Below are 13,172 nucleotides of genomic sequence, written 5' to 3'. Positions count from 1 at the left end.
CAGTATTTAGGAGAAAAACTAAGGGACAGCCCTTGCCATGACAACAAAGCCAAAGTCCAGACCAAGTCGAGAGACTTTGTGCCATAAGACTCTTCCCTTTTCTTAAGCTTGGTGCAGTAGACAGCTCCATGTGAGTGGTCACTACATTAGAAGTATTGCTGCCATCAGACTCCAGAAATAAAGATTAGGACATCTAGAAACTGGCTGTTTGAAGTGTGGAAAGAGAATTGCACATACAAGCCACGTTCACACAATACTCAGATTTTATTAAATAGTAAGCTCTAAGCAATACAGAAACCCAGACTGCACTGCAGCATCCATGAGGTCCCTTGCCCATACTATAGGAAGATAGTGACAAGCTGAAGCTTACTGAGTAACAGGGTATAGCCAAGATCTGAACCCTCACTCTTGGAAAAGGACTAGCCTTAACCACAAGGCCATACATAAAAACTCCTTTTTAAGGTGAGACTTCTGTACTTTCAATGATAGCAGCAAGGTAACATTATCAGGTGGTGAATGCAGCCCTTGCAGGCAAAAGTATGAGATTATATTAAACTTATAGCAAGTTCCAGAATCCATTATAATTAAATGCCTGAAACTGAGGAAGGAAAAGAAAAATAAATCACCACCCTTCATCTGTGAGTTGGCAGAACACCAATTTATCACTCCCTGCTAACTCTGAGAAAAGACCAAAGAGATCAGACAAGGGATCACACACAGCAGTAACAGACAGGGGCATCATTAGCAGGAGACAGCTTCTCACTAGTACACTGCTACCACAGCAGATCCTCGGACAACTTCTGACAAATTTCAACCTGTCAAGAAAAAAGTCAATATTTTGTCAGTTCATTGCCTCAAGCAGCACAGCTATAAAGCTTCCAAAACCCCCCGAACTGTTAAATGCTTAGAGCTGTTCTGCAGACACCCCAAGAACTCCTGCACTAACACAGATTCCAAGGAGAACATACTTAATAGCCGCACACCAGATACCTGAACAGCAAAACCAGGCTCCAACTGAAGGAAGCCAGTAACAATAATTGGTCATCTAATGAAGCCAAGTGCTATGAACCACATTTTCTAGAGCATCTGCAATATCAGTCTTAATTAAACAGCCTACCTTTTAGAAGAGACAAAACTGACATTTTTTTAAAAAAAAAAAAACACACACACACTCTCCACTCCTCCCAAATATAAGAGCATCTTTTGAAACTTGACTTCTACACTTCTCCCAGGCAGAGAAATTCAAAAGGCTCACTCACTATGGGGGAAAAAAGAAGGGGGAGGGGGGGAGAGAATGAAAGCTTCTTGACTCTGTAACAGGACCTCATTTTAACGCTGCTGAAGTGGGGTGGTGAGGAAAAAACAAATTATGCTTATGCCATTTAAGTTACAGTTAACTGAAGTGTGCCCGAGCTCTCAGTCATTTTCTGTTACTTGAGATTTCCTCAAAGTAAAAATTCTTTCAGTTCTGATCCACAAATCTTTTATGCATGTCAGTGTTACACAATCAGTATTACTTGGATATGTGCAAAGAGCACCCTCCAGTGCTGCTCCTCTTCAAAGCAGGCAGGATATGTATAATTTCCCTAACATACAGGTGCACAGGCATGTAGTCTTAATACACAACCAGATAAACTGAAAAGAAGCATCTTGCATCTGTGGAATCAGACAATCTGGCTAAACACAAGTTTCCATCAGCACTGTCGATATGATGGGGAAAAAAGTATGAAGTCATCATATACCACAGAGTAACAAATGCTCTTCAGTTTAAAGACAGTCAACTACTTTTGAAAATTTTCATGGCCATAACTACTGATAAGGTATTACTCTCTGCAGGGAAGATGATAAAAGGAAAGTGTTGGTGGATGCTAACACRCAAAAATTATTTTTTATGTACCTAGGCAAATCTCTTCAAGAGACCACCACTGGCTCCAGGTTGCTATTTGCTTGCAATGCTGGTCCCTGCTCACTAGCTTCCCCTATCATCTTAAGACACCACAGGAACAGGAACAACATTGCTGCAATACTTTTGTATAATATTGAGGCTAATGCTCAAATCTACACATCACAGCCAAGCCTCCAGTGAGAAAAATCTGACAGAGCATTTTCAGAAGTACCCCCCTTAAAAAAAACAAAAACAAACAAAAAAGCTTTTGCAAAACTAGTAAACAACATTTAGCCTAAAAACTTACCAATCCGCCCTGCCAGCAGCTCAGGCATGGTGGAGCCGCTACGACCAATTCCAGTCTGTTACAGCCTTCCCATCAGTTCCCCAGCAGGCCTGAGGCCTTGTCTCCCTCCGCAGAAGCCTAGAATTAAACACAAAGCGAACAATCAGCACCCAAGCTCCGGGAGGGTACCGGACACAGCAGCACTTCCCAACTGGTGCATCAGACAAGATCTGGCTAGAGTGGTGAGAAATCAACACTGTCGCTCTGATGGGGAAAAAAGTTTGGTCATCACGTGCACCAGCAAGTCACTCCTAATTTACATGGCTGCATAAATTACACGTGTGGTGGCCATGACACATGCTCGTTCTCCATGCAGCATATGTGGACTGAGTGAACTCGTGCAAATCCTTCCTCCAAAAGAGCTGGCTGGCTAAACAGGCAAGCAGGACAGGGCAACACTTTACAAAATGCTAGAGAAKGAAGCACTTAAACATCAGCCACATGGGGCAGAACAAGAGACTACCGAGACGACAAAGAAAAGCAGCATCCACATTCATCGACTTACATGCTTTTGTAGGTACAGCTTTTACAGCTATGCGAGTGTGCATCTTCATTGTGTAAAGGAAGTACCATATGCTGCAGTAAATTCCATACAGCCAGACTCCATGCAGAGGAAATTGCTAGGCCACACACACGTGCTAAGCCACGCATGGCTTCCCCTGTGAACACTACCTGATATCTACCAGCAAGGGGCAGAGCACATAAACTCCATAACTCACCAGTGCCTCTTCCAAATGGATCTGCATCAGCCAGGCTGGCTCCCGTCCCATGTTGGGGCAGCTGCCCTAAACAGCAGACTGTCTACTTGCCTCCATGCTGCATAGCCTTTTCCTGAGCCCTCCGGACACGTGGCACCTGCCCGGGACAGAGAGCTGTAACCCTGCCATCCTCCCCCCTGTGCAGGTGCCCATTCCCGGCCATGATTGTCCCCATTCACTGGCCTTGCCTGCCCCTCGGACACCATGGAACAGGAGGAACACATGCACAAAGTGCCATGAAGCAACACTTCTCCTTTAGGAAGTCTCCACGCAGGAGCTCCGATATTTAGACTAATGCTCAGATCTATGCATCAGTCAAGTCTCCAGTGTGATTACCTTGACAAAGAGTTTTAGAAGTAACTCCCTTGTAAAGATACTTGTTTCACTAGTGTTTAACACAGCTTGAAGACTTACCGATCCGCCCTGCCAGCGGCTCAGGCATGGTGGAGCCGCTACGACCAATTCCAGTCTGCCACAGTCTTCCCACCAGTTCCCCAGCAGGCCYGAGGCCTTGTCTCCCTCCGCAGAAGCCTAGGATTAAACACAAAGCGAACAGTCAGAGCCCAAGTCCCGGGAGGGCACCGGACACGGCGGCACTTCCCAACTGGTGCATCAGACAAGATCTGGCTAGAGTGGTGAGAAATCAACACTGTCGCTCTGATGGGGAAAAAAGTTCGGTCATCACGAACACCAGCGAGTCACCCCCGGGGAAGGCCGCACCGGGGCGGCCGGCCGCCCCCCACGCCGCGGGGCAGCCCCGCGGCCCGAGCGAGCTCCCGCAAACGCTCCCCCGCGAGGAGCTGCGCGGCCCAAGAGCCGCCGCATGGGGCAAAACACTCATGGAAANAAAAAAAAAAAAAAAAAAAAAAAAAAAAAAAACACACACTTGAGTGGGTTTTTTGACACGAGGCGGGGCGGCAGCCGCCGGCCGGGCGCTGCGGCGGGGCCGCTCGCTGCCCTCGGCAGGCGGGGGAGGCGGCAGCGGGAAGCGCCGCCCGGCGCAGGGCGGTAAAACCCCTCACCAAGCCCCCTCCCCACGTCCACTCACCTCAGCGGCGCCGGAGCAAGAGGCCGCGCCGCGCCCGCGCCGCGCGCTTTATGGGGACCCGCGGCCCGCCCCGATCCGCCCCGAACCGCCCCGAGCCGGTCCCGCCCCGAGCCGCGCGGAGGCGGGAGCCGGCGCCATGTTGGCTCCGAGCCGGCGGCGCTGGTGGCGTTCGCCAGTCAGCGCTCTCCAGTGGCGCCTGTTCGCAGCACGTCCCTCAGAACAACTGTTCGGGCCGCATTTCAAGAAAATACATTTCCAGAAAGTAAATTCAAGCAAGAGGAGGAGATGCTTCTCAGTTCACTCACCTCGCCGGCCTCGGGCTGGGCTGGCGATGGGCYGTGCTTTGCTCAGAGTTTGGCCGCAGCGTTTCCTCCTGGTTTGGGGGGCACCGACTCTCTCTGCAATAACCAAGAGTCAACACAATTAAATATTCCACAATGCAGGAAACTTGCAGAGATTYAAATCAGAGCAGCGCAGTATGCACCTTGGGCTTGTAGCCTTGACACGTGTTAAAACACTTCACCAGGATGGACAAGCATGATTTCTTACTTAGTTTTCTGGTTTATTTTTTCTTAGAAGGAAAATACAAAGTTCAGAGGTGTTTAGTGATTTGTCCAAAGGCATGTGCAAGCACAGTGGCAAAATCAGGCCTATGACGTGATCTCAGTTTGGCTCAGGTTTGTTATCCGATGTATTTACCATGTCACCAGGTCACGCTGAAAATACACAGAAATAGTATCTGCAGCAGCTTAATCACCAACTCAAATGAAAAGCAGCGGCTACTTATCCTGGCAACCTAAAACTCGAAAACATCACCTAACTCTCAGCAAATTTACTTTAAATGGTAGCACACAAACTTGTATGATATGAATTGAATTTAAATCTTCCCAGGCAAATTGCAACAGGAATATTTTGCCAMAGAGTAACTTTCAGGAAAAGACTGGAGAGCAAAGTGTGCACGCTGACCGAGAGCAGCTGCCTGTAAACGGAATACCCAAAACTGCAGTGAGGGGTGATCTTAYAGCTATAAACTCACCCTCAAAAGGAGGTGTGAATAGTCATCCCTACCTAGCAGAGACACTTTGAGATTGCCCCATGACAGTCTTGGAAACACRCTGAAGGTGTTTCTGAGCATCCTCACTACATGTGCACAGCAGCTATTCCTGTTCGGAAAACTTGGCCAAGCAGAGCGTTTTTCCTCTCACCGATGGCTGCTCAGCTGGAGGTGCCACTGTGCGATTCAGAGCTGTTCTGCAGCCATCAGTCATCCTCAGCCCTCCCCARGGAAGGTGGGATCTCGTGTGGAATTGAAATGGAGTCAGTTTAACAGGCAGGAAAAGGTAGAGAAGGTCATTTGTTAGTTTTACATCTGCAGGGTGGTCTTTCAGACTAAACACAATAATTGAACAATCTAAGCTCTGCAACAGCCAATTCTGTACTAGACTCCGTAGGTCAAAATCATACAGTTTCCCTGTACCTCAGTATCACTGTTCATGAAATGCATTAGTTGGTTGAGCCACCAGGCAAAGCTTCTTGACGCGCTCAGTTGAGTCATGAAGAGTTTGCATTGTACAGCTTGCCCCATCACAGCCAAAGCAAACCAGCAGTTACTTTGGGATCAAACTTCTACTGACTAAAAATGGATTCAGTGAAAAGCAAAATGGACCAAACAGATCACAAGGTAAATATGCTCTATATAATCAGTGACAGGGGTAGTTGGTGGTGCTTGAAATRTGATGAAAACAAGAGAAGACATGGCAAATTTGTAAACTAGTTTGCAATCATATAACCAAGTTCCTCTGCAAATCTGTATAGAGAAGCTACATGAGAGACTGAAATAAACCTATCTTGTTTTAGATCTTACAAGATCAGTGAATAAACACATACATAGTACTGTGCATGTACATACACAGACATTATAGTACGTTTGGCATACCATTGTATAAGTCAGCTACCATTAAAATGCTTTTTCCAAATGAAATATGTTTGTAGGCTACTAATTCTTGAAAGCAGCTTGTTGAACAGGACTTGTGCAGTAAATCTCAATCYCATTAATCCAAGTTCCAGAACATCAAACGATGAAATGACAATCAAAGGAAGGACATTTTAAGAAGATTACCAGGAAAACTAATCTTGTTACACTGCAAACCCATGTCACATGCACAACTCTAAAGGAACCATAAATGCGATCTGTGTTCCCTAGCTTGGCAGAAAATGAGAAATGGGAARGGCTCAGATGTTAAATAGCTGCAACAGAGCTTAGTATTGAGTTTAGTTGATTTCCCTGACTTTTCTTTTGGCAGAACCACACTGAAAATCGCTGGCTAGATGAACTCCTTAACTCAGTCTGGGGCTTACTGCAGCAAGACTCTTTCAACACAGGAGTGCTTCTCGGCACATGGCAAAAGGTCAGAACATACTCAGGCCTCATTTCTCTTTGCTTTTCACCAGCAGATGCTGAGGGAACACTTCCATGGTGCATTGCTGGCCAAAGCAGCCAGTCTGGAGGCTTTCCTTCACAGCCAGTTAGCARGATATTGGCCAACATATCTTGGAAAGGACAATTAGGCACTGTTTTCAGAATTTGTGCACTGGGTGTTACTCACCATGGCAGCAGTGCACTGAGCCTCTCTGGTCTCATATCCAAGTGTTTGCACTCTTGTCATTCCAACTCCACCTACAAGAGCTGTGCGGGACCAGTTACGCTGTCTAACCTTGCTAAGAGTGGCCAAAGCTAATGTTATGGTTAAAAGGCAATTAGTAACATGTATTATTATCACAGTACCACAGCAGCTGGAGAATGCTTTTATATTATACACAAACCTTCACATAGACATGTTTCCAGYTTCTTCTAAATGCCAACATTGAGTACTAGCATACAATCATACTTTTTCTCAAGTGCCCAAGGAAGGGGAAATATGATGAAAGAAGAAATGCTTCTGAATTGYCAAAAAAAGACCTTGTTAATCTCTGTGAGATCATTAAATGTTTCACATGCCAGTCTCCAATGGCTATTAAAAAAAATAGAACTAGATAAAAACAAATTCAAACTTTTACTGAGATGAGACCTCTGACTTCCCAATATGATGATTAAAACTAAAACCCCAGCACCAAACACACTGATATTTAGGACATTTCTGGTATAGACTATAATTTTCTAACATAAAACACACTTCTAATAGACTTGAAAAGAAAAAAAAAACACATGAAGAAACTGAAAACTGAAAAGATCTCTCCTCTGAACTGTCAGCTCAGCAGTTTTACTGTAGAATGCAATGGTAATCAAAATACACCAATTGGCACACTGACTGTGTTAAAAAACACATTTATAAGCATCTGCCAAATCATACACATCGATCTTCCAGAACAAGAAAATTTTAAACACAAATTYCATAGAATGGATTAAAGGGCAACAAAAAGGAAATGCCATTGGTATAATTTAGGCTGCAGCTAAGACTGAAAATAAATGAAGACAGCGAACCAGCTGAGCTTCAGCAAAGCAGACCTTATTCACATTTACCAATATAATAGGCTTAATTGTGTGTAAATGAAGATCTCTCTTGTTTCTACAAGCTACTAAGGTTTTTCTTCCAAAAAAAATGACAGAAATGGATCATGGCTACATTGCAACTGTAACAGGAAGTTCAGGCAGCACCACATTTAGAGGTCAGTAGCTAAGCAGCACCACAGTCAGAGCACTCAGAAATCTAAGCATTCTTTTTTTTATATAACCACAGATCTTGGATGTCACAGTRTTTCAGGGTATGACCATTGCAGGGAGTCTCATCATGAGTCASAATGCTCCACCTTGTGGAACTGGGTCCTTCAGTGATTTAATGCATCTCTTCAGGGTTAGCCTTAAAATGGATCAAAGCAAGTTTTTCTCAAGTTCAGAGAAACCATTTTTAAAAGGAGACACAGAAAATGCCTGTTAGACTAACAGCTGCCTTTTTACAACTTTGCACATAGAACACAGCAATTTCTAATGCTGCCTGACACCAGAGAAAWTTTTGGAAAATTGACAAAATTCTACAAAAAACATATGTGAAGAAAGAAGGCAACATTTGAATCTAATGAACATTTGACAGGTTACTCCCTTAGATTATTGGCAAATGAATTTACATAGSCATTGGTGATGAAAGATACTGCTTAATCAGGAAGAGGTAAAGCAAAAAAGACAAAGGAGATTATGGACTAATATGGTGGTAACTTAAAAAGAACTTTAGATAAGGTCTAAGTATTTTTATCTTGCAAAAATAACCGACTGCTGTCAGTCCACTCACATGGGACATTTTTTTCAACCTCAGTGTTTAAAGAGACTGTGCAGGAACTCAAGCACATTACAAGGCTTCCTTTTCAATGTACACACCAGGAAGTACTTCAGTTCAACAGATAGATCTACAGTCTTCAATTGACTTAGCTGAGTCAACAATCGCCATTCTCCCCTTGGGAATTTGGAATAGGCATTAGTCTATTTATTACWAGATAATGCCTGTTTCCTCCAGCAGGATTACTGTGCAAGTAAGTTTGCTGCTGTTGGATTTCATGAAGCTCCTAGCCATGAGCTGAACGCCAAACGTATCAACAGTGTGAGGACAACCCTGGTGTTGCCTTCTCTTACTGAATCCAGTGTGTTAGCAGGATAGAGAATCAGTTAAAAAAAAAAAAAAAATTTAATCCACTTACACAGATAAAACCAGTCATCCTTGTTGCTTCACCTTGAAGAAATGCCCTGATCTGGGAGGAACGTGACAAACTTATGCAGTGAGCTGGTTGAGAAACAGAATCAGCATAGACCAGTATTTGAACTTAACACCAGCTTCATACTCACAACTACTCTTTTATTTGTCTCAGGTGCTTCCTTCAGGGTGCTGCTAAGTTATAGTATTTTAAGTCATTCCTGTTGAAAACTTCTTAAAAATAAGCAAAGTCAKAAAAGTAAGACAGGCTGTAAAACCACTATTTTGAAAAAAAGTCTGAAAAATCATCAGGTTGTAGTTGGATGTAACTAAGAAAATGAAGAACGAGAAACAAAGGAACAATGAGAACCAGCATTTTTTTTTTGTTAACGTTTATTGCTGGTTCATTTCAAACTTGAAATAAGTTAACTATGCTCCAATTTTACTATTTTTAAACAGTACAATACAGCTAAACAGTATATCACTAGCTAAAATCGGGAAGGTACCACAAGGCTTCCTGGTAGCTTCTTGGAATCAGGAGGTGTTGAGAAAGTCAGGACAGGAAGAAAACAATCTCTCTCTTATAAGCTAGCCTGTTTTCAGCACAGTACCTGGAGTGGTCTTTCAACAGYAGCGTCTTTGCACAGAGAACAGCAGCACTCTGGGGTAGTCAAGTGAAAAGCATCGGACCCCACACAGCCCTGACTGCAAGCATACCTCTAGCTCTGTTTCCAGTTTGGAAGAATGTATCATGAAACATTTCACTAACATATTTTTCTAAGGCAGAAAAGATATTTTCTATGCCTTATAGATGCAAGAACCAGTCCATCAAAGCTCAGGTGAACTGCCTGCTTTTAAGAAATTTTATTGTTCTAGGAGTAAAATTTCTTGGAGGGAAGGGGAAGGGAAGAGAGCAAGCATATTTATTAAGGAAAACCACTAGTAAGAGACACGAGTAATATCACATTCCCAAAAACTAAAACAGCTTCTGAATGGAAAGTGCCAACAAAAATCACTTATTTTAAGCTTCCTAAGTAGATAAGGGAAAGAAAGAAAGAAAGAAAAGTAATTCCAGGATAAAAAGGAAGTAAAGGTAGCATTCACAAGGAACTTGGAGATTTCCCGCAGTGAACCACCTGGTTCCCTCCTTCCTGGGCAGCTGTATGGCATCCTTCACTCGCTGTGCTCAGCAGACAGCAGGACTGGGGAGGGGAGGGGGGGCAAAAGTCTCCAAACTCAAGCATTCACAGCCTGTGTCAAAAAGGCCATTAAAATCAATGCAGTTATATCCAGCTGATTGCTGAATCACAACAAATGTGTATTGGCCCAGTTTAAGTACTAATTGAACCCAGGTACATCTTCCCTTCCTGCATATTATTACAGAGCAGTAGAATGGGGTAGAAGGGGGAGGAGTTTAGAGAGCAAAAGCTCTTAAATAATCCTTTATTCTCTTAAATACAAATCAGCATTGGATTTCTAAATCAGCCCTTTAGTACATGGAAGTACAAAAAGTTGAAACACTCAGTGAAAACAGTATCTTTGAAACTGGTGTAGCACAAGAGAAAGCACAACGCTTAGTGTTAGAAGAGCCAATTATTTAAATACATTTAGCCCTTGTGAATTTGWAGTAGTATATTTTCTTCAAGTTTTTATCCACTTTAGTAATTAAATAATTTGGTGGCTGAACATTTTAAATAGATATACAGGAGCTTAGGTATTAACAAGCTTTAAAGGAAACGTTCACAGACTTTTTATGCAAATACAGCGGCAGTTTCAGTTATATGTAATCTCAGTTTACCACAAAATACTGATGGGTTTGCTTTTTTTCAGTGATACCTTTACCAATTGTTTTTTCTAGGCAAGAGATAAATATGGTCTTCTCCTCATTAAAATCAAGCTGTTGTGTGAAAGCAGCAGTGAAGGTAATACTTAGCAGTCAGACCACAATACACATGCCTACAACRATGTTCTGTGCTGCAGTTTTAAAATCGTAAGTACAACAGCTTGGGAGATTTCACCCATGTTAAAAYGGGGAAAATGGGGATGAGTGTTTGTACAGATGTTCAGTTGTCCCCAAATGGCTTTTGCATTAAGACTTTGACACAAAACATATCAGAGGTTTTGTTCCTTAATGGAGGTGTAGGATCACCTCCTTATGGAACACTAATCTTTCTTTTGCTACCAAAAAAAAAAAAAAAAAAAAAAAGAAAGAAAAAGGAAAAAGCTTTTAAACATAAAAGACTATATCTTCTGGTTGGAAATAGCAAAGATAGTGGAAGAATGCTAGTGTAGAGTGAAAGTATTGAAAGTATACACCGTGAAGGATATTTTCTGCATCATTAACACAGGACATTCAATATCTAAAACATTCTCTATTAGCAGGATGCAAAAAATACTGGGAAATTGGAAGGGGGGGGAATGCTTGTAGTTTAAAAGCTTATATTTTTTTTGTTGCTGATCAAAACCAATTTATGTTAGGATATTAGTAGTGATATACAAAGTCATTTGTTTTGCTACAGAATATAGTATGTTCTTGGATAAGTATTATTCAGTATGTCTTTTTTCAGGTCCAATTCAGAGATCAAATGGATAATCGAGGCATTTTAATTGGCTTCAACAACTTAAATTTCCTTTTCCCCCTGAACTCCTTCCATGGGGTGTTCAGGTTCTTACTCACAGATTCCTGGGTATTAGTAAGTGGATGTATCTGATCAGCAAGTAAGTGGAAGCAATACAACATGTCACAGCCACAGAGATGAAGCTATGTATTTTCAGATTGGTAACCACCTCTGGAACAGCACTACTTYGTCTAACTCTAAATGCAGAAGTCATCTGAATAAGATGAGAAGCCCTTCTGATTCCATTGATTCACACTTGTTCTGTAGGTTTTTATCTGCAGACTTTCAAAATAAAAGCACTGAAATGTTAGCAGTTGCCTCACAACTTGAGTTGTGAATCTTGCTCCACAAGATTAGTGGAGTGGTATGCACACATCCTGTCCTTTGCTGGAGCTAGGCACTTCTGGAACCTCCACCATTTGTCTTTATACATTAGGACAGAATAAGAGTTCTATTTTTAACTTTGATCAGTAGGTTAGAACAGAATTTTGGTTTGATGCTTTACATAATGGTGAGAAAATTGCAGCTGAACTCCAAGCATAGCTACATTTTGCTCTGATGTTACTAAAATTTGGTCAGAGAATTGAGAACATGAAAAACCACTCTGCTGGGTACAGATTTCCCAACTGAGTCCTTTCAGATAGAATAATCCTAAGGAAATACCAGCTGTCTAGTCTTAAAATAAAAGTCTATTTGACAGAAGGTGAGCCAGCATAAGAGCTTCAGCAATAGCAATGTAGTTACAGCTAAGGATGACTGCAAAACAAAATTCCATTTCAAAAATCAATTGGAGGTATGGGAATGGATTTTAATATCATGGAACAATCAGGTATCACAATTAGTCCAGATTGCTTCTCATTTTGTAGGCACATTTTAGCCATCCTACAGGTCAGTATTCTAAATTTTGTACAAGTCATCCTCTTCTTCAGGATCCATCACTGTTAGTTTCAGGATGGAGATCATAAAAAGCCATGAGATTCTTATTGCTGTCTTTGGGGAGTCAGAATTTTCTAGTAAATGAAATACTCTGCTCAAAAGAAATTCTCTGACCAATTAACCATTATTCCCCTTTAAGTCTTGTAAGCACATCTACCGAACCACTGTTCAGGTTCTTATACAGAGCACTGCAGCATGAAATGTTTGACTGCATCTCTTCAAAGAAATAATGGTACAATATCATTCTTTTGACAAAAGCCACAAATAAATGCAGCTACACACTTGTAAGAAAAGGCACAAAGGAAAGCAGTGCAAATGAAAGCAGCTAGAATTTAGATATTGTCTTAAAGCTTTGAATTTTTAGAAAGCACTAATGAGGGCTTTCTTGCTGCTACCAGAAATAAACACCTGATGCCTGAAGTCTGTCAAAGTTTAGGCATGTAGAAGAGTACATGAAGAAAGGACATTTTCTTTGGTGAAGGAAAAAATATTAGCTGTGCTGTCTGGTCTCCACTGATCTTACTAACAAGCTAAACTACTGGAAAACAAACAAAATATTTTCAAAGTCTGGTTTCTGAAATTCTTGGCAACTTCTGAACTTTTATGCTCTGCATTGGCTTTCTGATGTAAAATGGATAGGCACTAAAAAAGGTCCAAATGAGCACAAATCACCTTATTTGATCATGTCTTTGTTCACTCTGTGGACTGCCTGCTTAAATTTTACCTAGTTTGTCTGAGCCCCAAATATTGCTTGCTTATTTAAGAAAGTTAGTTGCCTGTTAAGAAGAGGTTTTGCACATTACTGCTTTTGTAACAGGGACTGGAATTCAGTAACAAGTGTATTGTGCCATATCACATTTTCTGTCACCCATTGATCTGCCTCCTCAGGTATCACCCTCAGT

The 13,172-nt window shown here is 42.0% G+C and overlaps 1 long non-coding RNA gene and 3 other non-coding genes across 4 annotated transcripts; all 4 read right to left on the bottom strand.

Moving 5' to 3' along the window:
• Positions 1-245: 245 nt before the first annotated feature.
• LOC146590715 (uncharacterized) lies at positions 246-3,693 on the bottom strand. The gene is made up of 4 exons (XR_014896931.1): positions 3,404-3,693; positions 2,951-3,086; positions 2,193-2,309; positions 246-815 (listed from the first exon to the last, which is right to left on the bottom strand). It is a non-coding gene; the product is annotated as an uncharacterized LOC146590715 (long non-coding RNA).
• Positions 1,656-1,748, bottom strand: LOC146590718 (small nucleolar SNORD12/SNORD106). Its single transcript, XR_014896960.1, has one exon. It is a non-coding gene; the product is annotated as a small nucleolar SNORD12/SNORD106 (small nucleolar RNA).
• LOC146590717 (small nucleolar SNORD12/SNORD106) lies at positions 2,382-2,473 on the bottom strand. The gene has a single exon (XR_014896958.1). It is a non-coding gene; the product is annotated as a small nucleolar SNORD12/SNORD106 (small nucleolar RNA).
• Positions 3,593-3,684, bottom strand: LOC146590716 (small nucleolar SNORD12/SNORD106). Its single transcript, XR_014896959.1, has one exon. It is a non-coding gene; the product is annotated as a small nucleolar SNORD12/SNORD106 (small nucleolar RNA).
• Positions 3,694-13,172: the final 9,479 nt, after the last annotated feature.

The sequence above is a fragment of the Rhea americana genome, unplaced genomic scaffold (assembly GCF_003343005.1).
Source record: "Rhea americana isolate MKP2758 unplaced genomic scaffold, rheAme1 scaffold_4, whole genome shotgun sequence".
Lineage (NCBI taxonomy): Eukaryota > Metazoa > Chordata > Aves > Rheiformes > Rheidae > Rhea > Rhea americana.
Note: the sequence above shows the minus strand (reverse complement) of the source record. Positions and strands in the feature narration are given on the sequence as shown.